Source organism: Scomber scombrus, chromosome 9, assembly GCF_963691925.1.
Source record: "Scomber scombrus chromosome 9, fScoSco1.1, whole genome shotgun sequence".
In the NCBI taxonomy this organism is placed as follows: Eukaryota; Metazoa; Chordata; class Actinopteri; order Scombriformes; family Scombridae; genus Scomber; species Scomber scombrus.
Window position 1 is genome coordinate 32120941 of NC_084978.1, and position 25097 is coordinate 32146037.

A 25097-nucleotide genomic window follows, 5' to 3' on the forward strand; every position below is an offset into this window, starting at 1 on the left:
AAAAAAATTATGAATAAAATGAAAATATATGCATCTGGATATATCAAATTTAAAAGAATAACGGACATTTTTTTGTCGAACAATCATGTCATGCCACTTGAATTTTTGAACAGCTGCATCTGTCCGCTCTTTTCACTCTTGCCTGACTGGAGAGGGATCAGGATGCTGTCAGAGTTGGAGACACCTGTAAATTAAGGTTTTCATTTGATGTTTATATTAAATAGCTAGATAATCTGCAAAAAATAACCTTTAAAATAGGTTAAGTAGCTAAACTATGTTTGTAATGATTATGACCTGCTCTTGGACAATTTGTGCACTAGCTAACTAGCTTTGCTAAGCTTGTGAATTTTTTTTGACACAGATGCCTTTATTTGACAGCAGACAGGAGAGAGAGGGGGGTGTGACATGCAGCAAAGGACCTCCGGCTGGGATTTGAACCAGGGTCGGCTGCATATGTGGCATACGCTCTAACCACTCGACCACCTGCGCGCTGCTAAGCTTGTGACTTTGCATTCATGGTAACATTAGCAATGGGGCTACGCTGAATTTTTTTTTTTGGGAGGGGGGGGATAGCAAGGTCCAGAGCCATGGCAATAGGGGTTGGCTTACAACATATTTTTTCTATTACTTGAACAATGCTTTGTGTTAACTAATATTGCTAACACGGATAGCCGCCATAATGTTAGCCACGCTAGCTAATATTTGCTCGCTGGGCAATGGGATCACACAAAAGAAAACGGCACTACAAAAATCCCTATCAAGTTAATGTTGACGCTATGGACAGTGATAGGAAGTGCCTATGTAAGTATCATTTTTCATAGCCCCAGCTTTGACCCCCTGAGTTTCCTTGTTTGTCTGTCTTGTCTCCTCCCCTGTATGTCTTTGTTTCCCATTGGCAGAGGCGGGTCCCAGTGGTGGAGGTTTGGCACACCTCATCAGCTGCAGTATAAAGACCCGGTTCATCCTTCCACTCTCTGCCAGATAGTTCCGCTACTCACGTGGTAACGCTTGGCCGTGTCTCTAGTATTGTCTCTCGTGTTTTTTGCCTAAGTGAAGATTTTCCCCTTGTGTAACTGCTCTCTCCTGTTTCCCTCCAGTTTCGCCTGCTCCACCTGCTACTGCCCTGCCTCTGCCCACCGGATCCAGCTCCCTGTAGCCTACACTACCTCCCCGTTTGGACCCCCGTTGCACCCACCTTCCCTGGAACTGTTCCACCCGAACCAGCCACCGCTCCCTCACTGTCCCTCACTGTCCTCACTTACCTTACCATTAAACCCTGTCTTTGAGTAACCTCTGTGTTCGCTCGTCTCTGGGGTCCTATTATTCTGGTTGTGACAATAATTGTTGGTAATACTTGGTAACTCTTAAGCTCTGTTATATGCTTTGACAACATTATTATGTAAGCTCTGACCAAGAAATTGTTCAACAGGAGACATATCATCAGCTTCAAGAGACAGACTTAATGATGCACCAATCATTGCCACACTGTTGATAACATTACTTGCTTGATAACTACTGTCCATTGTAATTCTGGCCAAAAACTCAGCAGCTGCAGTATTCAGCTTTATGTTTTGTGTGATGCTCAGGAGACATCGATAATCTTTACAGCATTAACCATTTGGACAGGTATGTTCTGGGTCCCCCATGTATAAGAAGATGTGCGTGCCCATTTTTGTCTTCGAAATAAAAACGAGTACATCAACAGAGGTCCAAGAGTTCTTCACTATCTGCTAAATGAACAGATGTGCATGTTGGCTGTCATGTATCAATCAACATAAAGGCCACTTATCTGAGAACAGAAATTCTGCAGCAGCTTTCAGCGTGATCTATTTGTGCAGGTGTTGTAGACTCAATCAGAAGAATGAAGGTTGCCTCAGTAAGGAGAAGGAAGTGGTTGTAGTATAGATCTGCAAGAATGTCCCAGAATACAGCTGGCCTGTAAAACAACAAAATGGACCGATACTCAGATGCTTTAAATGACACTCTGTGAGAAGACACAGAGCGAGGGAATCTGATCAGGAATGGTGGCTGAATTTCTTTCAAGCGTTTATCTACCTTTCTGAATGACCTGACCATACTAAAAGTGCATCGGGAAAATCATAAAAACATCAACAGACGCATGATTCCCAGTAGTACAGAGTGCATGTAGTCTATGCCAGTAGACCAAATCATAGCTTTTTAGTCTGCTGAGACAGGTAGGACCTTTTACCCCCTGGCCTATGCTTTTTGAATCATAGGCCATCTTCACATTATTTACAAACCCCTTGTGGGTACGAGGGGGGCCTTTTGGATCTGTCTCCTGAAAAGGAAAGGCATGTCTTTACTGTCTGACCAGGCTGCTCACACTTTGGACACCCAGACTGTCCATTGAATTGAACAGAATTAAGTACTAATGCTTTGCTTTTTAAATGAATGTCAACATTGATAGCTTTGAGTCCCCAAACCAAACACTGCAAATATCATGTTCCCTCATTTTGTGCGCTGAGCAAAGCTTAACTCAATTAAACACAATAATAAGGCCAAACAGAAAACTTTGAGGACTTGAAAATGGGTATGCCATCTGTGTTCCAAGTTAAAGAAATGTTTCTGGGATCACTGGGAGGCCCATTGCAAGTTGTCAATTTCTGATAGACTACTCCATCACCTGAACTTTAGTTTCTCCTCAAAACCTTCCTTAGCAAATAGTGACTATAAATGAGCTTCAATAAGAACCTCAATAAAATAGGAAGTTGAGCCCTCAATCAACCAATTTGCTCACAGGATTTACACTGGGTATCTGTATTCTCAACAGACATGACACATGCACTACAATATTTGTGCAAAAGTAGAGATGAGGAAGCAGACTGATCAAAATACTGTTTGAATTTCTGTCAATTCTGAAAACATTCTGTCGTTTGCACACAAACATGGAGGAGAAGCTGATCGTGGCAGTGTGTGGACACCCGGTCCTATATGATACGGCTGCCGTCTTCTACCGGGACCGGTATAAGAAAGAAGAGGCATGGGCCAAAGTAAGCGCAGAGGTGGGACTCTCTGGTAAGTTCTGAGACTATCCGTGGCTTGTTTTACCACGTTCCTGACTGTGTTTCTCTATGAATGAAACATTAGCATTTGTTAGCACTAGCACAGCAGACTGTCCCGCTTGGCAGGATACCAGTTTCAGTTTATGTGTGAATGTTTTCATTGTCTGAATATTTAATTTGGTTAGATGCTAATCTGTGTGCGTGTGTGTGCGTGTGTGTGTGTGTGTTTGCAGTTGAGGTGTATCGTAAAAAGTGGAAGGGGCTGAGGGACACCTATCTAAAAAAGAAGAAGGAAGGAGAAAGGAGGAGTGGGTCGGCAGGAGGGCCTCTTAAAAAGTGGCGTTTCTCTGCGGTCCTGTCTTTCCTCGAACCCTTTACCACGCCAAGAGAAACCAGTGGCAACATGGGTGGGGGGTTCGAGGAAGACGGAGCCGCAGAGAACACATTTTTGAGTTTAGATGGTGACGGAGAAGCAGGGCCATCAGGAGAAGCAGGGCCATCAGGAGAAGGAGTTTATGACGGTTGTTTAAGTGAAGACAGACACATATGCAGTATCAATGTCACAGTACATGTAAAAACTGTTTCAATTTCAGTAGGCAATAGACCCATTTCTTTATGTATTGTTTCTGTTACATTTGTTTCCATTACATTTCAAATTATATGTACCCCTATTGTAGAATCATTTTGGATCATAAAATAATAATAATTTCTCTTTTATAGATCAATCCTTGAGTGACAGCGAGGGCACAGCTCCTGCTGCTGCTGCTTCAGCCAGTGGTATGTACTGTACAAAAGTTGAATTGTGTTTATTTGTAGGGCTCAAGTCCAAATATAAAATTAACCTATACAAACTATATCACTGACTGAATGTTGTGATTTTGATTTCATACAGGTGCATGGACAAGGAAGAGGAAGAGAGGGAAGGAGATGGATGTCGGGGAGAGAGAGAGAGAGAGAGTTTAATCGAGGGCCTCCATAAGGAGTCTACAAAGGGCACCTGCCCCCCTGCCTCCACTACCACCACCACCACCACCTGCCTGGAGAGAAGAGGAGCAGTTCCTAAGCAGCCTGGCTCCTTCCCTCCATAGGCTGCCACCCCAGCAAAGGAAATACATCAAATTTCAAATTCATAAATTAATTTATGAAGCAACAACAGTAGATTTAAATTTGGTATCTCTTGAGTAGCTGGGGTGACAACCTATGGAGGGAATGAGCCAGGCTGCTTTTTCTTTTTTATTATATTTTTTGTTGTTGTTGTTATTGTTGTTATTTTACTAATGCATTTTGTATACAAACAAATATATTTTATTGACTTAATATTTCTCATGTCAATCTTTCACATATATTCTTTCAAGTGCAATGAGAGATTGAAGTGTAGACTGGCCAGTTTCTAAATAAAGGTTAAAGAAAAGAAAGTTTAATGGTATAATATCAGATATGTCAGTATGGTATGATGGTTGATGTTACATGCACAGTGACTGGTATACATAAATTGTGGTAGTTATATTCCAGGATTATTGCTCAATGGTTGTATTTGGGTGGCTCTTAAAAGAGACGTTTTTGGGGTGCTTGCACACTAGATGATAGGTTGCCACGGGACCACTCCCTCTGCAGAGAAGAAGGCTGTGAAGGTCTCCCAAACCCTGATGGCCTCTCTCGCAGAGTTGTTTGCGCCAACTCTTCCCAGACCTGGCAGTGGCTCCACCTCACTCACTGTGATGCTCCCCCCAACTCCAGGTGTCTGGGCTGTCATCCGCAAGAAGTTGTGAAGAAGACAGGTCGCCTTCACACATTTCTCTGCGACTTCGGGGTGGACCTCAAGGACGTGGTGGTACATCCTCCACTGAGACGCAAGGATGCCAAAGGCATTTTCCACCACCAACAGGGCCCGGGACAGACGGTAATTGAAAATCCTCTTGTCTCTGGGGAGGATGCGTCCATGGAATGGCCTCATGAGGTTTCTGCTGAGTGGAAAGGCCTCATCAGCAACAAAACAGTGAGGCTGAGGTCCTCGGTGCTCAGCTGCTGGTAGAGGCTGGTCAGCAGGCAAGTGGAGGGTTCCAGCATGAAGTGCCTGTCCAAAGGCAGAGTTGGCCAGGATACCTCCATCGCAGGTTCTCCCGTAGCCCCCAACATCAATTACTGTGAAACAGTAATTGGCATCGACAACTGCCAAGAGAACAATTGAGAATGTTCCCTTGTAGTTGAGGAACTGTGATCCAGAGTTGGGTGGGCCTTCAACAACACATGCTTCCCATCCAGAGCTCCACAGCAGAGAGGGAAATTCCTCCTCTCCTAAATTGCTCTGTGATGGACCTCCACTTCTCTGTGCTCTCTAACAATGCTAACAAAGGCATGATAAACAAAGCCTATAGTTACTGTTTCCAACAAAGACAAAGTAGTGGTGGACAAAGACTCCAGATTAAGAATTAATTAGGCCTACTGCCGCATTTATGTGTATGTTGCTTTTTACTTTTTCATATACTGCTTGGTAGTTTTATCTACAGTAATGCATCATGTCCTCATATGTTAGTAGCATCACTGTTCTATGAAAACCTGTACTGAATAAATAAAGACCTAAATGTCTGCTCTTTCACTATCACAGGAATCCCCATCACACCAAGAGTCAACGACTCTCCGGCAACAGAGGTATCGTCACCCTCACCGCCCTCCACGGATCCACCATCACCCACAGAGCCATCACCCTGCTCACAGCAACTGGAAGTGGCCACTCGGTTGCCCCCGCTGCCCTCAACGTCAACTCAGCCGTCCCCTCTGCTTTCCCTGCTGGGAAAGAAAAGAAAGCGAAAGGACCAGGACGAACTGTTCCTCAAAAAAATGGCTGAGTTAAATGAGCATCGGATGTAGCTGCAACAAAAAATAGCTCAGGACAATGACAAATGCGCCAGGTTCGGCCACACTGGGTCTGACTTTCTTAGGAGGTTGCCTGACAAGAAGAGGCCAGACGTAATGATTAAGGTCATTCAGCTGATTGCTGAAAATGATGACTCTGTTTAACAGCAGCAGTGACTATTGAACTTTTTCCCAAGCCACATGTGGCTGAATTTGCACAATTAACAATGTATATTGTTATTTTATTGTACTTATTTACTTACTTTATTTAGTATAGTTTATTTTATTAAATAGCAATTTGTGTTTTTCAGTACTTTTTTATTGCAAAATGCAATAAAGACCACTCAATCTGATTCTGACTCTGAGAATTTCATGTGTGTACTTTGTTAATAGGGTTAGGTTCATAGCATAATACTTTAATATACACTCACCGGCCCCTTCATTAGGTACACCTGTGCAATCTAATGCAATCCAATACAACAGCTCTGCCATAAATTCTTCTTTTACTAAGCTTTTACTTTTGTGTATATAGATTAAAGCTTTAGATACACATCTATATATTCATATGCCTATTAATAGGTTCACTTGTTCTTGAGTTTACATACACGCATACACATGTGTTTCATGACTGAAATGTATTCACACTCACAAGGTAGTTAAACTACACCATTCACAAAACATGTATTTACAAAACAGAAGATGAATGATTGCAATTTACTGCAGTATTCTACAGACTTCAAAGTCATGCTGCCCAAATCTGTATTATCCAAGAGTGCCACGGCACACTATGTCTTTCTGCCATGGACCCAGTCCCTGAGGTGACATGAAGAAGGCAGACAAATCGTTGCGGACAGCCTGGGCTGCTCTGGTGGAACGGCTCCTTGACATTTGTGAGGGATCTATGGGTCCCACCAGATTTGAGTCCCCTGCTACCAGTCTTCGCCACTCCCCAGGCTCTACTGATCCACCTGAATCGGAGTCTGCAAAGCTTGGTGGTATGTAGCTGTTCTCAGGTGTGTTCAGTTTGTCTGTGTAGGCCGGTAGTTGTGCAGGACAACACATGCCTTCACAACATCCACCACCTTGTCTGGCAGGAACTCCACTGGTCGCCCAAGAATCCACCTTCCTGCCATGATTCCAAACGCATTTTCTGATACCCGCCTGGCTCTGGAAAGATGGTAATTGAAGGTCTGCTTCTCCATGCTCAGATTTTTCCCTGCACAGGAAAACATACAGAGTAATAATTAATAAATAGAACAATGTTGTGTGATAATCATGTGCATTACAATAAAACACAGAAAATAAAGTGTGAACTTGTCTGTGTCATACCTTGGAAGGGTCGCATGAGATTGCAGTGTAGGGGGAAGGCAGCATCACCAACAATAACATGGGGGATCTGGACATCTGTTCCAGGGAGTTTTGCTGGTGGGGGCAGATTGAGCTTGTGGTCAAGCAGCATTGAACCAAATTTTCTCTCTTTGAAAATGCCCCCGTCGCTTACCCTTCCATAGCCACCCACGTCCATCATGGTGAAGTGATATCTGGCATCACATGTTGCCATCAGAACAATGGAGTGATTACCCTTGTAGTTATAAAAATCACTCCCGGCGCGTGGGGGTGCCTTGATGTTTACATGCTTCCCGTCAACGCTTCCTACACAGTTTGGGAAGTTACACAATCGCCAAAAGTCTGCAGCAATAGCTTCCCACTGGCCGACATCCTAAAATACCTGAAGTGCATCTCTTTGTCTAACAAGCACAGCAAATTCGCCCGTACTCTGCCTCGATCGGTTCAATGGGCGTACATCCCTTCTTCTTCTTCTCCTCCTTCTGCGATGAAAATATTGCAATAAAAGTATATTTTCTTCGACATTCAACAACTGCAACTGCAGCAACATCCTCTCTCTTTCGGTTGCCATTGTTGTTTACTGTGACCGGAAAAGCCGGAAGCTAAACAAAGAATCAACTAGAGACACCGACAACCATTCACGAAAGGAGCACATCCCCCTACCGCTCTGGCGGTGAATTGCACCGCGACGAAACACAACGCATTCCCTCGACGTAGAACGAAGGGTAAACGACGGCAGAAGCCTAAATCAGCCTTTAGACCGATCGCATCCCCCCCCCCCCCCCCCCGCCCGCCACTGCCCCCAGACAGACACCTAGTGTAACCCCCACCCCCCCTGGGAATGGACCTCCCTGAAATGACTTTCTGCAGGTTGGGATTACTGTTACTGTATACTGTTGATTTAATCACACTATGTAACTATGACAACTAATTTTGTCGCAAGGGAAACATAGTTAGTAAGCTACCTAGTTGCACTTGTCATTGTGCATCTTGTATTGGAAAACTTTGAATTAAAACTTACCTACTGAGCGAACTCTCCCGTTCTCTCCTATGAACGACTCGGACAACAACGTGTATCAAACATGAAGCAAAGTGCTACGCCTATCTTAAATAATTTATAATCGTTATATTTCATGTTTAGGAAAAATATAATCATGTATGTGCCTTCCCAATATGGACAGGATAAAAGAAGAATGGGAAAGAGAGATTGGGGCCGTGATACTCCCCAATGTGTGGGAGTACAGTTTGGAGTACATTCATGATTGTTCCATTAACGCCCGACACTGTTTATTACAATTTATAATCCTGCACAGACTACACTATTCCAAGACGAAGCTGCATAAAATATTTCCTGAAGTCTCACCTTGGTGTGAGAAATGTGAGTTTATGGAGGCTACCTTATCACATAATTATGCTCTCTGCCCCAAACTTCAAAATTATTGGTATGAAATATTTATTTATTTTTCTCCGATTTTGGGTGTTCAGTTAGAACCGGATCCTGTTTTAATAATTCTGTCGCTGTTTTGTTTTTGTTTGTTTATTATTTGACTCAATTGTCATTTCTGTCAGGGATTGTGTTTGTGAAATTATTCTTATTTTTACTTTTTGTAAAAAAAAAAAATTAAAAAAGGAAACATGACTGTTGACTGTCAATTTCTCTGTTAATTGATTGGTTTCCCAATAAACATATTTGAAAGGGGGGAAAAAAAGAAATGCGCTAGCATAATGCTAACGAGTGCTATAACTGCTGTTTAAATTCTACAAATGCCGTGAGATTTACATAAATAATTAAACAGGTTATAGTCAAACAAACAATCAGTGAAACATCACTTGACATAACTTACTTATCATTTAAGGATGCACATTAGGGAAAATAAATGCTGTGTCTCAATTCAGGTGCTGCATCCTTCGAAGGACGATTACGTCCCAATTCGAAGACTCCTCAAACGCAGCCTTCAAATGCGGCCTTCTTTTCCCTCTTTTTGGAGGATGCACCGCTACTATCCTTCGCGGCCTCCCATATCCCAAGATCCTTTGTGCGCCGCTGTTCAGTCCCACGAAAATAACAATGGGGAACACCAAGCGCAGCATAATTCACATTCAAATGTATTGGGGTTTTATATTTAATTACTTTGACTTATTACTACTTATACTTTTATACTTTTACTAATTACTTATATTTTATTACTTAGATGAACAAATTTAGATTAGGTTGTGATCCCTGCTTTATTTCCAGACTGTAAAACTGCAACGTCTAGTTAAATGATTGGATTGAATAAAGAGCTACATTTAGGATTATCACTATTATATGTTATGCTTCATTATTATCATTATTTTGATCATTTTTTGCTATATTAAAACCCTTTTGTCTGTTGACATTGCAAAAAAAAAAAGTGTTTTACATTTCATTTTGTTTTAGGGAGCAAGGAGCAAACAGAGCTCCTAATTAAAATAAGAGGTCAGAACGACCACTTATTTACAGGGACCAAGCATTCCGCCACAGTGGGATGGAAGTAAGGCTGATGTCCCTTTTTGTAAATCTTTGCATCCCTGTGTTAATGTGATCTTGTGTTTACCTTTTGTCTTGCTTCCCTCTGGGTTTAGAACAATACTGGAAAAGATGGGCCTGGAGGGGAAAGTCCAGCCCCAGCAGGCCAAAAAAAATGGGACAACCTTAAAAAATATATATAAAGCAAGTAACTAAATACTTTGCTGAAAATTGCTGACGTGATTGACTTCCACCGCCTTAGGATTGCAAATATCCAGGGACAGGAGAGGGGACAAGTGGGAGTACAGTTGGTTTGACATCATTCACTCAAATGGTTGAATCGCATAATAGGTTTGTATTTTGAATGTCAAATGAATGTTGAATATTAAACAAACTTAATGTTGCTTGAAAATCTGTACCTCGGATAGTTTTAACCTCTCACGATCCGCGTACCAATGTGGACAGGATCTTCTATGAATGGGCCATTTTCCAAGAGAACTGATTGGTCAGGAGGTGGTGCTTTTATGCTCGTTGATCTCTTATCCAGAACATAACCTGCTCCGGAGCAGGTTAGCCGTTCAGCATAAGTTACCACGGTGACTTCCCCCGGTAAGAAGTGAACCAGCGTTGTAGGACGGAAAACCCAGGATTAACCCTGTAGTTACCTCGATAAGAGAAAATCCAGCTTCGTAGTACAGGCCTCAGGAGTCCCTGGCAGTGCTGTTAGGCTGGATGGGATGCCACAATAAAGACCCTGGTGTCTTCTGTGGTCAGTGAGACATCATCTGGGCTGGTATTCAGGGTGTTTGGGGGTCTGGTCTCCACTGTCCACCACATCGTCCATCAAGTGGGTTTGCAGGGCTGACTCGGTCGACGGCTGCCATGTCACTAAGCATTTTTAAGAAAGAGGCAAGAATTGTAATCTAACAATATAATAATAATAACAATAATAATACAATTATTACAACAAATAAAATACAATTATAACAACAAATAAAGCTATCTAAAAAACACGTTAAATAGGAATAATGGCTTTAAAATGTTGCTAGCCAACTAAAGATAGTTGTGGTCAGGGATAACCTCCTCCAGGGCAGACACCTCTGCAGACAGCCAGTCCCACCACGGAGCACCACTGACGGCCTCCAGCCCGTTCTCCTCCTCCTCCTCATCCTCTGGCATGGCGTCCTGCAGCTCATCCTCTGGGGGCATGATGTCACCCACCCCCAGGCAAATGTTGTGCAGGACGGCACATGCTGTTATGACCTGCAATGTGAAGATCTTATTCATTAATTGTGATTCACTTCAGTAGCCTACTCAATCAATCAATCAATCAATCTTTATTTGTATAGCGCCAAATCACAACAAAGTTATCTCAAGGCACTTTACACATAGAGCAGGTTCTAAACCGTACTCTTCAGGTTTTAATTTTAAAGAGACCCAACATTCCCACATGAGCAAGCATTTAGCGACAATGGCAAGAAAAAACTCCCTTTTAACAGGAAGAAACCTCAGACAGAACCAGGCTCAAGTGGGCGGCCATCTGCCTCGACCGGTTGGGGTAGAGAGGAGAGAGAGGAAGAATAGGAGAGAGAGAGAAGCACATTGAAAATAAACATTGAAGCTAGAAGGTCCGGGACTGGAATCTGTCATCCGGACGTCTACAGGCCCAGATTGCCTGTGAGATGAGAAAGCACAGACAACTCCGGGGAAGAAGTGTAGGTTACTGAATGCATTAATAGTACATGAATGATATTGGATATAGATGGATGGATAGAGAGAGAGAGAGAGGAGGAGAGAGGAGCTCAGTGCATCATGGAGGTAGGAGTCCCCCGGCAGTCTAAGCCTATAGCAGCATAAACTAGGAGCTGGCTAACTATAAGCTTTATCAAAAAGGAAAGTTTGAAGCCTGCTCTTAAAAGTAGAGAGGGTGTCTGCCCTCCGGACTGAATCTGGGAGATGGTTCCACAGGAGAGGAGCCTGATAACTGAAGGCTCTGCCTCCCATTCTACTTTTAGAGATACTAGGAACCACAAGTAGGCCTGCATGCTGGGAGCGCAGTGTTCTGGTAGGTACATAAGGTACTATAAGCTCTTTAAGGTATGATGGAGCCTGACCATTAAGAGCTTTGAAAGTGAGGAGAAGGATTTTAAATTCTATTCTTGATTTTATGGGAAGCCAATGCAGTGAAGCTAAAATAGGAGTAATGTGATCTCTCTTTCTAGTTTTTGTCAGAACGCGTGCAGCTGCATTCTGGACCAGTTGGAGAGTCTTTAGAGACTTGCTAGGGCAGCCTGATAATAATGAATTACAATAATCCAGCCTAGAAGTAACAAATGCATGGATTAGTTTTTCAGCATCATTTTGAGACAGAATATGTCTGATTTTTGAAATATTACGCAGATGAAAATAGGCAGACCTTGAAATTTGTTTTATGTGGGAATTAAAGGACAGATCCTGGTCAAATATAACTCCTAGGTTCCTTACAGTAGTACTGGAGGCCAAAGTAATGCCATCCAGAGAAGTTATATCATTGGATAATGTGTTTCTAAGGTGTTTAGGGCCAAGCACAATAACTTCAGTTTTTTCTGAGTTTAATAGCAGGAAGTTACAGGTCATCCAGGCCTTTATGTCCTTGATGCATGTTTGTAGTTTAGTTAACTGGTTGATTTCATTAGGCTTTATTGATAGATATAATTGAGTGTCATCTGCATAACAATGAAAATGTATTGAGTGTTTCCGAATAATATTTCCTAAAGGAAGCATATATAAGGAGAATAGTATTGGTCCAAGCACTGAACCCTGAGGAACACTGTGTTTTACTTTTGTTTGCATGGAGGATTTATCATTAACATTTAGGTAAAGTAGGATACTGTTGAGTGATTACGTACCTGAGGCACAAAGGTGTGGTGCACCTCCAGCGCTTTTAGGAAGATGGCCCGGAACCTGGTCTTCATCATTCCAAAGGCACGCTCAATTATAGAGCGTGCCCTGGAATGATGGGCATTAAAGCGTTGGGCTCCCACACCTTGCACCGGCCGCTTGTAGGGAGTGATGAGGGGGAGTGGATGCTGGAGGCACGGGTACCGGCCGTCTGCAAGGATGAAGTGCCCTGAAGGAGGATAAACAGCCTGTCTGTACAGTGGGCTGTGCTGGAGTACTCTGGAGTCGTGCACAGACCCCGGCCAGCGCACGTACACGTCCACAAAGCGGCCCTGATGGTCACAAACTGCCTGCAGGATGATGGAGGCAAACAGTTTCCTGTTCAGGTAGCAGTGACCATCGGGGCTGCTTGGTGTCTTGATCCTGACATGGCAGCCGTTGATCGCTCCATCAGCTTTTGAAAAAGCTCTGTGTCTTGCCAGCCCTGCAAACCCACGAGTTACCGCCGCCAGGTCTTCAGCGGTCTTTGGGAGGTAGATGACCTTGTGGCGAATGGCCACCACCTCCCCAGTAACTCGGTGGACAGTGGAACGAGGCATCCCAAACACCCTTGAGACCACCCTGTACGATGCCCCAAGCCAGCCAGAAGAGGAACACCAAGGTCTCAATTGTGGCACCCCATCCATGTCTCCGATCCTGGTGGAGAAGGTTCAGCAGCACTGCCAGGGACTCTCTGCTCAGCCTGAAGTCCTGCCTGGTGTCACCCTGATTAAAAAATGTATGGAGTACAGGCACGGCCAGGTTGACCCTGCAGTACAGGGGTCTGGTCTGGATTGGGAAAGGAGGGGAAGAACAGGAGAAGAAAAATGGTTAATTAAACAGTTAATAAGATAATTCCAGTTATAATTCCAGTTGAGTAATTCCAAGATAATTCTAGTTCATTTTGGAACTTTGATAGATAATGCTAAACCTGTTTATCGATCCACTTATCAGTCTATCTAGGCTTCGCAATCTAGTTTTGATGATTCATGACAACATAATATTAAATTATGGTCAGGGCTCTTTAACTATTAATGAATTGTTCAGGTTATATGGCATTATGTGCCGATCTACAGTTTATATGTCTAGCATTAACGTAATGTATTGGTATGTTAATTACTCCTAACTGTTAACTAGCTAATAATGATAATGATAACATTACTGTGCGTTAAAATAACAGTTTTACCCCTCGGCCCCCTCTTAACCGCAGATATACTAGCCGTTGGAGACGGAGCCGCTTCTCCCCTTCCTCCAGCAACATTGTTATAAAATAAAATTACAAATTTGTCCATGTCTAACTTTTTTTTTTATTTCTTCTGTTTGTCTTATACTTCTTTGTCTTTTTTGGGCGGGAACAGCTGGTGACGCAACCAGGAAAGGCTTCAAAGGCTAGACCGTCCCATTTAACAACGGTTGATGCATCCATCGGAGGTTCCTCAGAAATATTATTTTGTTGTTTTGGCACTCAGGCTGTGTACGTCTTGGCATCTGTTGTTTTAATTATCGCAAATCTTTTAATGAATAAATCTGTGTATATTTGGAAGTCCGTCTCCCGTCCTCTGTGAAACGAATCTGTGTGACCTACTATTTGTCGGTGTATTTCCTGGGAGTAATCCCCAGGTGGCGTAGTTGACAATCCCCCCGCTCTATTTGGCCACAAGTTGGCATAGTTGACCATTCCCCCTTTCCATTTTACCACATATGCTTTGTGTGTAGTATACTTTGTGTGAGACTGTAGCTGACCAGCACTGGATCTGGCTCCTTGATGGTTCCACAGGACTTACTGATATTGTAAAGCATTTGTGAAATGTCAATCTACTATCAAGCTCTTTGTGGAACTGGGCTGGGGGATTGCAGATACACCAGGAGACAATCGGGGAGAAGGTGTGTCTTAAGACAATTCAGTAATACTGGTGGTAACTTGAGCTTGATGCCAAAACATCTGTGTGAGCAACCTGGACTGAGGTTGCACCTCCCGGAAAACAATAACTCTGTGACAGATCTGTGAAGTCTCTCAAAAAGGTTTGAGCCCACGAAGCTCCTGCTCCTAGTTGGCTCCCTGTGGAGGTGAGCAGAGCAGTGATGGGAGCTGAGTCTTGAAGGACTGTTTACGCACCATCCTTTGGAGCACAATGAAAATACTTACTGCAGATAATAAGTCCATGATCACAGAAACCACTTTCATATTATATTATTTGTAGATCTGAGGACGGGGTCCAGCGGTACATTTATTAGTATTTACATTGTGTGTTTACTTATTCATATATTTAGCCCTAATTAACTGAACTTTATCGTCAGATGGAGAGAGGCAGCCACTGCATAATTTACTTCATTTCTATGCAAATAGAAATGGAAATTGGGGTCCAATTAAAGATCTTTATGGATGACAAGCACACACATACTTTCTATCCATATGAAGACACACACATACACACTAACTATGGTATGTGCTATTATCTACTGGGCTGAGAAAGATTGTAACTAGAAGTTAATTAGAGTCTTTGATCAAACCTGCATCATCATTGATTATTCCCTATGATACAAAGAGCTAACAGGTTTGTGTGGGTGTATGTGAGTGAGTACATCATGAATAGCATTCTCTCTCTCCATCTCACTATAGTCTAAGCGGATGTGGCAGTTTCAGGCTGATTTCTGTGTTGTTGATTAAAGGATAAGTGATGACCTTGACTCTGGTCTCCTGAGGCAACACATATTCAAATCTAGCTGCAGTAATTAACACCCTCCTCACATTTCCTCCAGATTATGTGCAATTACCTTTTTTTTTTAGTTTTCAACTGTCACTCTTTAACTGTGCACAGAAAGAAAATCCAAACTAATTAAGACATTCTCCCACTAGAGATAGGCTCCTTTTAGTGGCACTCAAACACACACACAGGTCAAACATCATTTTTACTTATAGCAATCTTCAAGAAAGACGTTTTCCAACCTTGGTGTTGTTTTTGTACATTGTATAGTGTGACCTTACCATTATTGTGAATATGTCGGCAATTAGTTGCCTATTTACACATCCAACAAACATGGAGTAACATCAGTATTACTTTCCACCAACTACTGAGAAAAATATCTGGTTCAAAAATATCAACATAAACCACCTAGCTAACTGTCAGGAGGGAAAGTGACAACACAAAGAAAAAAACACCACCAAATTTCCATCTGGAAGCATATAAAACAACTGGCAGGAGTCACAGAAAGCTTTGTGTGTCACTGACTCTCCATGCTGAAGTTCACCACCAGAGAGGCACCATGCACATTGAAACTATAGTCAAATGTGTAATTTTACAGTATTTTACTACCATTATCATTATCACTATCATATTGACCATTAACAGATCATTTTCACTGTCTATTTTTGATGAAAACTGCATATGTCATGCAGAAAAAATAGGCAAGACATGGAATCTCTAGATGATGCACAGCAGCACCTGTGTGAGAGATGTGGGCTGTGTGGATGCTCTAAACTGTTAACATGGGGGCACAACAGGGCATAAAGCTAAAAAAAAGAGTGACTAAAAGGCTCTGTAGAGCTGAGGGGAACTGCAGAGTTGGTGTTAATTAGCTTCAACATTACCCATAGGCATTTGATCTATTGTTAATGTTAAAATATGAATGCAGCTTTAAAGTGTCACGAGTAGGAAGCGGAGCAGGTGGACCCAAACGCAGAAAACGCAACAGGACAGAGTTAAACTAAATAAAAATGTCTTTATTTAAACTAAACCATACAAAAACAGACTAGACTGAAACAGGCAAAAGTAAAACCGGATGAAAATAAAACGGATCCAAACCAACGCAGGGGAAAATCAACACAGAGGATCAAACAGAGACGTGAGGAAATCAACTTAGGCGGGAAAACACAGTAAATGAAAAACAAACCACACACAAGGAGAAAATCTTTCAAACTAACACAGGAATAAACACAACGGAAACTACAGACATGATGTGACACATTCTTATTTCAAACTTCTGCCAGCACAGTAAAATATTTAAGCTATATTAAAATCCATATCAACTTGTTTTATTTTTTTATAAATATAAAGTTATTATCTCTTGTTTGACAGTCTTCACTCTAAATGTTTTGAATCCAGTTGTTTTGTGTTGGAAGCTGGCTGAAATTTGTTTGCTTCTCAAAGCTGCCCTCCAACAACTCTGAATACTGTTGCTGGAAGTAGCACAGCATCTGAATATCTTCACAAAATATTTGGTTCTGACATACAACGCTTTCTCTCTCACACACACACACACACACACACTGCATGGACCGTCACACACAAACACACACGCTCTCGCTTCCTATCGTGCAGCTATACAGTAGCGGCCCATGATATGAACGAATTGGGCAAGCGCCCAGAAGGGGGGGGGGACAGTTCACCTCTGGGTCTCCCTACTGTTTATTCTCGAGCGCCAAATAAACAGAAATGGACAAAAAAAGGCCAAAGCCATCAGGTGCCCAGTTTAGGAAAAAAAGAAAGAAGAAGAGGAGAAATGAGCAAAAGATAAAGGTATGCAGCTATGTTCTCTCGGTATAACTATGCATGTCATGACAATAGGGCTAAGGTTAATTAGGCAGGTTCTAACTCTTACGTTTGTTAGCTTTTGCTATGATGCTTGCTATGCTCTACAACAATATTTCGGTTGAACTGAACTAACAAACATGAAATATAATTTCACCATAATAATGTGTGTTGCAACAAAACTGTGCTACAAGTTCAGTTATTATTTATTTCGATTATTTGGGTTAACGTCAGGTCCTGTCCTGTAATTAGCTAACGGAATTTGCAATGCTGTTAAGTAGTTTCAAAGACGAACATTTGCTAATTGCTAAAGCTCTATTTCGTGACAAAGGTAGAGCTTAACAAGTCATAACTGAAAGTGTGCCATGCATAGAAGTAGGCAGTAACCGAGGAGCTAAGTGTTTCTCACTGACAGTTAGATTACTAGCGTGTAATAACAGATATTAATAGCATGTAATGGCATGTTTATTTAAATGTGCAATTCATGGATGTTGTGTATCAGAGATTCAGAGTTATATTGTACTGTCTTTTGATGCAATTTCAGGAGCACTTCTAAAATATTTTGGAGCATCCTCTGCCACTGGTCAGGATGAGCTGCCATCTACCTCCTCAGCTACATAGGCCTCTTCTGGAATTCTCCACACTTGAGGACCAGCGGCAGTGTCTCCACTAATGTCTGATATTGAGGATGAAGACCTGTTTGCTTCTAATTCTCCCCAGCAGGAGCCTTCAGGTGGGTTTAGGTGTGTGTGTGTGTGTGTGTGTGTGTGTGTGTGTGTGTGTGTGTGTGTGTGTGTGTGTGTGTGTGTGTGTGTGTGAGAGTGAGTGAGGGAGTGTGTGTGTGTGTGTGTGTGTGTCTCCCTGCAAACATTTTGACCAGACAAAATTGTGATTTTATGTGATTTTAATAATTCTGATCATTTCTGAGTAGGCCTATGTATGAGGGGCCGTTTAGGAAATAATTCATAGTTGCTCTCACATGTTACATCATACTCTCTTACAAACACTAGTATAGTCACGCACACATACTATCATACTCTCACATACACTACTATAGTCACACACACTTCCTACTATAGTTACACACACACACACTTACTATCATACTCTCTCACATACACTACTATAGTCACACACACTTACTATCATACTCTCTCACATACACTACTATAGTCACACACACATACTATCATACTCTCTTACACGCTATTATGGATGGAACAACATGATAGTGAATGTATGAGCGAATAATATGCGATGTGTGCGAGTATAGTAGTATGTGTGAGAGAGTTTGATTGAAAAGGAAGTCAACTTGAATTCCCAGTTTCTGATTGGCTCATCGCAGATGTAGGTACCGGATGTCCTACTTTCCAGCGGGATCTCAAGGACAATGTCCCGCCTCCTCTAAGATGATGAATTTGCATGGATGCTAACATCTGAAAATGGTCGACCGGGACCGTGTCAATGAGGAAATTTCAACCGTAATCAACAGCCCTCACGTAGCGCGGTCGATGAGGAAATGCGGTGGGCCTTCAGACCTGGAGCATCAGGTGTATCAGGGCAGAGCGGATCCTCTCAAGCTAACCTTAATGGCAACCGAGCAAATCAACCTCGATTTCAAACACAGCAGTACCTAGGCGGATGGGCTTCCAGCAGGTCAAGGAGGAGGTAAGTGGATTAATTGAGCCTTATGGACTGCTTAATAACATTAAGAGCACGAGCTCGGGTTCACGTGGGTCTGTTTGGATGTCTAGGTCTACTTTCACAGATCATCAATGTTTTTACTGCCACATTAAAACTTTTAGCTAGTAGCCTATAACACAAGGGCAACTATGCAAGCCTGGTCTGCTGTGGTAAACCTTCTCCCGGTCGTGCGCATTTTTTCAATCAGCTGGATTTATGACGTGTGTATTGAAGAGATGTAGTACATGCACCGTTTGAAGAGATGTAGTACATGCACCGTTTTTTAGAGGTCTTAGAGGAAAATGAGAGCGACGTAATTATTTTTTTAATGAAAGCGGGACACGCCCCTTGTCTTTGTTGTCATTTTGTTGCCGCTCCACAGAGCGCACATGGCTACTTAATATGCACGTGCTGACCATATATGGTTGTGCTGAGGCATTCCGGGGTGGAAGATGAGGTGTGTTCATGTCCGCACAATTCTTGGGTTTAATGTTTAATGCCAGTGTGAGCACTCAGGTCGTACCCGAGGATCGGACCGTACAGTGTGAGCACAGAAATCATGAGCTTGTGCCGATTTACTGTACAGTGTGAGTTGGCATTAAACAGAAACGTTTACAAAATCGTACAGTGTATTCCAGGCTTTAGAATCGCTCCACTTCCAGGCAATCATCTGAAAGTGAAACATAAGCTTACCTATATTAAAATGAAATTATTCACCAACTTAACAACTTATGTACAAAAAACAAAAACATTGGCTTACTGACAACATGCAATTACAGTGCACTCTTTTTTTTTCTTTCAGGCCTAACACCCAACACCATCCCAGTTTCAACAAAGATGTCATCCTGCTACCCCATTTTGCATGGGATGAAGTTTGTAAACACAAAACAAAAAGAAAATTTCATGAGAATGGCTTAATTCTAAGCGCCTTTGAGATCAGGAAAATGTGGGACAACAGGACAGTCATTGCAGAGATTCGAGAGGCATTCCAAAACAAAATTCCAGATGATGTCAGGTATTATATTATTTGAATTTTTGATACATCATGGATTTAAACTGGCCTTGCAATTGATTCCTATTTCTTTCTATTTTTCTTTATTCTACTTGTATTATTTTCCCAGTGTTGAACTGTTGATGGCATGTGGCACCAAATTGGTGTCACCAAAGCTGCGTGAGGGTCAGGAGTTGAATGGCTTCATGATCCATAAAGTCTTTAAATCAAAGGCATTATACATACGGCCAGGAAGGGATCTTCCATTTCAGGTAAGGGATTTTAAATAAATGCTTATCAAGATAGCATACAGTTGTCATTTTTGAGAAAAACTCCAATATTTTGTATTTTTTGTTGTTTTAGTTTGACAGCACAGATTCAGATGACTGCATGGAGATTAACACCTCAACAGCATCCAACAACTTCCAAGCTGGAGGCTATATGTGTACACGGTCCAAGGGAAACCAAATTTCAACTCAGCCTCCTGCCACCCCACATGCATCCAGTGACACCACCTCGACAGCTACACTGCTCTCTGCACCACAAGCATGGAGTGACATTGTGACTGAAGCTGAACCACCAGAAGAACCCAGTGCTTGTGGTGGTTCAGGGAATGGGGTTGCAACCAGTGCTTGTGGTGTTGCAGGGAAGACTGACCACTATGCTGCCTACCTGTCCATCATGGGTTCAACCTCAGACCTCTCTTCTGATGAAGAGGATCTTAACCAGGCTATAATGGCTAGTCTTTAGAGTCATGCGTATGTAGCCACATTCTACTAACACTGAAGTTCCAATGGCTATGTGTGAAGAAACCAACTTTGATTGTTTTATCACATTTTATGCTGAAAACTAGATACCGTAATTGTAACACTTTACTGATATTTATTTCTTCTCTATTTCACTCAACAGGGTATCTGAACAAACAAAAACAGAATCAGCACAGGAAGTCTGTGCATCTCAAATTGATGCCACCCAGAGATGCAGATTCAACATCAACAGGTCCTCAGTGCTGGATGGTGCTCTTCGGGCCTTCAAGAGGCTGTCCTACAATCCCAAGTATCAGATGAATATCAAGTTCTCTGATGACTTGGGACTGAGTGAAGAGGCTGTGGACCTTGGTGGCCCAAGAAGGGAATTCCTGCGTTTGCTTATGGAGGCCCTTGCAGTGTCACCAATGTTTGAGGGGAGGCCAGGGAGATTGAACCTAGCATTGGACAGCACAGGTACATGATAAAAACACATGCTGTATTTTGGGAACTCTGTATGCTTATTGTTCTTTGAATCTTTTTTCATTATTATGCTCACATCTAATGCCATTTTTTGCAGTCTAACTACTCCATCTACTAATTATGAGTAGCTTCTTCTGCACATTATTGTTTGTGTTTAACTTTTTAATACTCTTTCTACCTTTTGGCAATATTAAAATTTTCCTGCCATTTTTGTCCCATTGGAAATGCATTGGAATGATCTTCAAACTTGTCTACTACTTCTACTAGTTCCACATACTTTCAGTTCAGACCTCATTGCATTTTTAAAATGTTTCACGAACTTCACAAACGCGTTCCTATGGTGCAAACGTAGACAACACAGGAGTCACATAAACCCTGTAGTTGGCGGTAGTACTAAAGGTTCTGGGTAGTTCTGGAAGTGGCTATACACTCTATTTTGTGAAGTGTCTGTCATTTCTTGTCCTGTACCGCCACCTACTGGATGTCACACACTGAGCTTTTACTGCACATATTTTTTGTCTGTAAGTTTGTGCCATATATTTTCATCGATGTTCTCCCTCTATGCCATGTTTGTTCTAGCTTTAAGAGAGGATCGATATATTATTGCTGGGCAGGCCATTGCTGTAAGCCTGGTACATGGCGGTCCTCCACCAGGATTCTTTACACCAGCGCTGTACTCCCATCTGGTTGGTGGCAGTTCCACGATAAAGCCTGTTCTGGAGGACATTGCTGATGCGGATCTCTACGAGAAAGTAAAAAAGGTCAGAATATATAGTGAATAAATACACATTATGTTCTGCTATGCTATGGCTAATTTCTTCTGTCTTTATATTGTGTGCTGCTTTTAGGTGTCTGAAAGTACGTATTTTGAGGATCTGATGCGTGCCACGGAACCACTGCAAGATTATCCAGCAAATACTGGGTGTCTCAGGCCATTAAAATGCATTGAAGACAGAGATCTGTTGGTTCAAGATATTGTCATGTTTCAGGTGGTCCACAGAGTCTCTGGGGCATTTGAAAGGTTTGTAACACAATTCAGAAAGTTTTTATTATAAAGATGACTGGTGGTTTTTACAACGGTTTCATCTCCAAATGCAAGGACATACATACAACATAACATTGAACTGAACACTTTTCATTTAAAGCAGAAGTATGAGGAATGTTTGTGTTAATACAAGTCTTAAATAGTTACATCTTCTGACAGCAATCACTTATAATGAGTGTTTGGTCTGAAACACGGGTCTGTTAGTCACTCTGCTCTGCTGTAAGCCGAGGAGAAAACTTTCCTTGTATCCTAGAACCTTTATCCAATGAGGAGAGAGAACGGCATAAAGGGGCGGTCCACCCTGTGTGTGCAGCCAAGGGATGCACATGAATGTGGTGAGATAGGGACGAGGGCGGGGACTGCTAACAAAACGACAGGATCACTTCTGCTACGCCATGAGGACGTACCCGGAGAGTTTTAGACCCTTGCTGTGCCATCAACCACCTCCACTCACAGCCAACTCCATGGATCAGCTTTTCGAAATTAGACTGTCTGTAGCGGGAAGCAACAAGAGAATGGCAGAGGAACGTGTTGTGCCATTTTGGAGAGATTACTTGCTTGACATTGAGGGTAAATATTGGTGTTGCATATGGCTCTGTCTCATATAGAGTGATATTTTCTTTACATTCACATTGTTCTTTGTTGTTTTTTTCTGTGTATTAGAGGAGGCCGGAGCCTCAAAGCTAAGCGATGTCTTAGCCTTTGCAACTGGTGCAAGCATCGTCCCACCAATTGGCTTCTCTCCTCGACCAACAATTGATTTCCTACATCACCAGTCTGTAAGCCCAGGACGCTGTTTGCCTATGGCCAACACATGCATCAACTGTCTGAAGCTGCCACTTTGTGACACATACACTGAGTTCAAAGACAGTATGAACTATGCATTAGAAAATACTCAGGGTTTTGGTCGAGAGTAATAATGCTGAACTTACAGTAGGAACCCTGTTTTCCCTCGTATGGTCGGTTGAAAATTTACTGAGACCATTTCTTTTTGGGGCTGATTGATATGACTTTGAGTATATTATTTGATTAACTGTTTTTATTTGCTTTTAGAATATAAAGAAGAATTGTGATAAATGTTAGTCAAGTTTTTAATACTGTTGTGTACAGTTGTGTACCACTTAACGTTACTTGCTACCTCATAGTTACATCATAGTTTAGGGTTACTTATGGCCAACACATAATAGACTGTCTGAAACGGACACTTTTTGACACATTTACACTGATTTCAAAGACATTGTGGACTTTGATTTAGAAAATACTCCCTGTTTTGCCTTAGATGGTAAGTTGAAGTATTTGTTTTGAGACCATTTATTTTTCGGGCTGATTTATTTTATTACAGTTATGTACTGCTTACTGTTATTACTTGTTACTTGACAGTTACATCATAGCTTAAGCAAGTGTTGTGTGGCCTTGTTAATGTTGAGTAAGAAAATGTAGCACGCCTAAAAATAAACTGATACCATGATTACCATCATCACTCAATGGATCTTTTGCATGTTGAATCCTGTCCATAACTGTTGCATTCACAGTGAAGTCATTTTCCGGAACAACAACATTGTTCTCAGTCTCTAACTCAGGAGGGTTGTCTTCATTGATTCCAAAAGCATCATGTCTTTCAAAAATGTCCTGAGTAGCACCAGCTCCAGCAGACTGGAGAACGCTTCTGTGCCACAGTTGTAGAGGTGTCTGTCCTCCCTCTGTAGACAATCCATGGTTGTTCCACTGATTTCGGAACTCTGCAGCTGCCCTTTGAACTCTTGGCAAGTAGATGTAATGGAGACAAAACAGATGTTGTTCATCTGTTGAATCCAATATGCCTTCATTTTCCATGAAAGTGAACAGGTTGCTGAAGTGGAATGATACAACTCTGTTAAGCTCAGCCCATAAACATTCTATTCTCTGATTATGGACACTGCGACCAGTAATAACACTGCCTCTATTCAGCCCTCGTCTCTCCAACATATATCTGGCAACCCCTGTGTTCTCCATACCGTGGTCAGAGCGTACCCTCAGAGGGAGACCAAAGGTCTGTACTCCAGTACAGAACAGTCCCAGGACACTTGAGGCCCTGTTGTTGTTGAGACACTGTAAGTATATGATAGTTCAGCTAAAGCCATCCACACATCCATGGAAGACCATTCGCCACCTTACCAGTTTATGGTTTCCATCTATGTGCCTGTGGGGAGAAAAATAGCAAATAATTACTTAAGTGTAGCCCTGAGATTGAGACTGGTCATGTAGAATAAGCCACTGAAATTAACTAAAACTACACACTGTAGGCTAAGTAACAAAGCATCAAATTAGGTGTGTGAAACTGGTAGGATGTAATGACTTACATTCCAAAGATGGATGGATGGATAGCTAGATAGATATACTTTATTTAATATTATACAACTAATACAACTAAGTATTTACAGTAACTCTTCCATAAAATATCTTGTTAGCCTAATTTTTCTGGCTGATTGTTAATTGAACACTGCAATTAGGCCTACCTACATTAGGCTACTAGTTTTTGTATGCATGTTGACCTGCAGTAAGCAAGCTTGAAAGAATGACACACTTTTCAATATGACAAAGTTTATTAATATCTTCTAATGGTTAATTTCCTGGACAAACAGTAAGGATTGGGTATTTACATAGTAGTAATGGGAAACTAATATAATGAGCTGTGTTACAATTTACTTTTCTCATGAGTAAACTGGCTAATATTACTTAGTTAGAAATTAGTAACAAGTACTGAGTAATAAATATTTTGAGTAACAACCAAAATACTCACCACAATTGATTGGGAGTTTGAACATTATATATTCTTCGCTGGATTGCACGGCGACGACGAAGGGCCCGTCCTATAGGATCAAGTTCTTGCAGGCAATGTCTTAGACGCCACCGCTGTATATGGATGTTCCGTGATCAAAGGCTTCCATGTATATATCTTTCTCCAGCATTTGGGGTTGTTTGAAGAATGTCACGGACTATATCACCCAAGA

At 41.9% G+C, this 25097-nt stretch overlaps 1 long non-coding RNA gene and 1 pseudogene across 1 annotated transcript in view; both read left to right on the plus strand.

The window, feature by feature from the left end:
* Nucleotides 1-25097, plus strand: part of LOC133985510 (uncharacterized) — a 221503-nt gene that overhangs the window by 191069 nt on the left and 5337 nt on the right. The window lies entirely within an intron of this gene.
* Nucleotides 20382-24174, plus strand: LOC133986357 (G2/M phase-specific E3 ubiquitin-protein ligase-like; annotated as a pseudogene).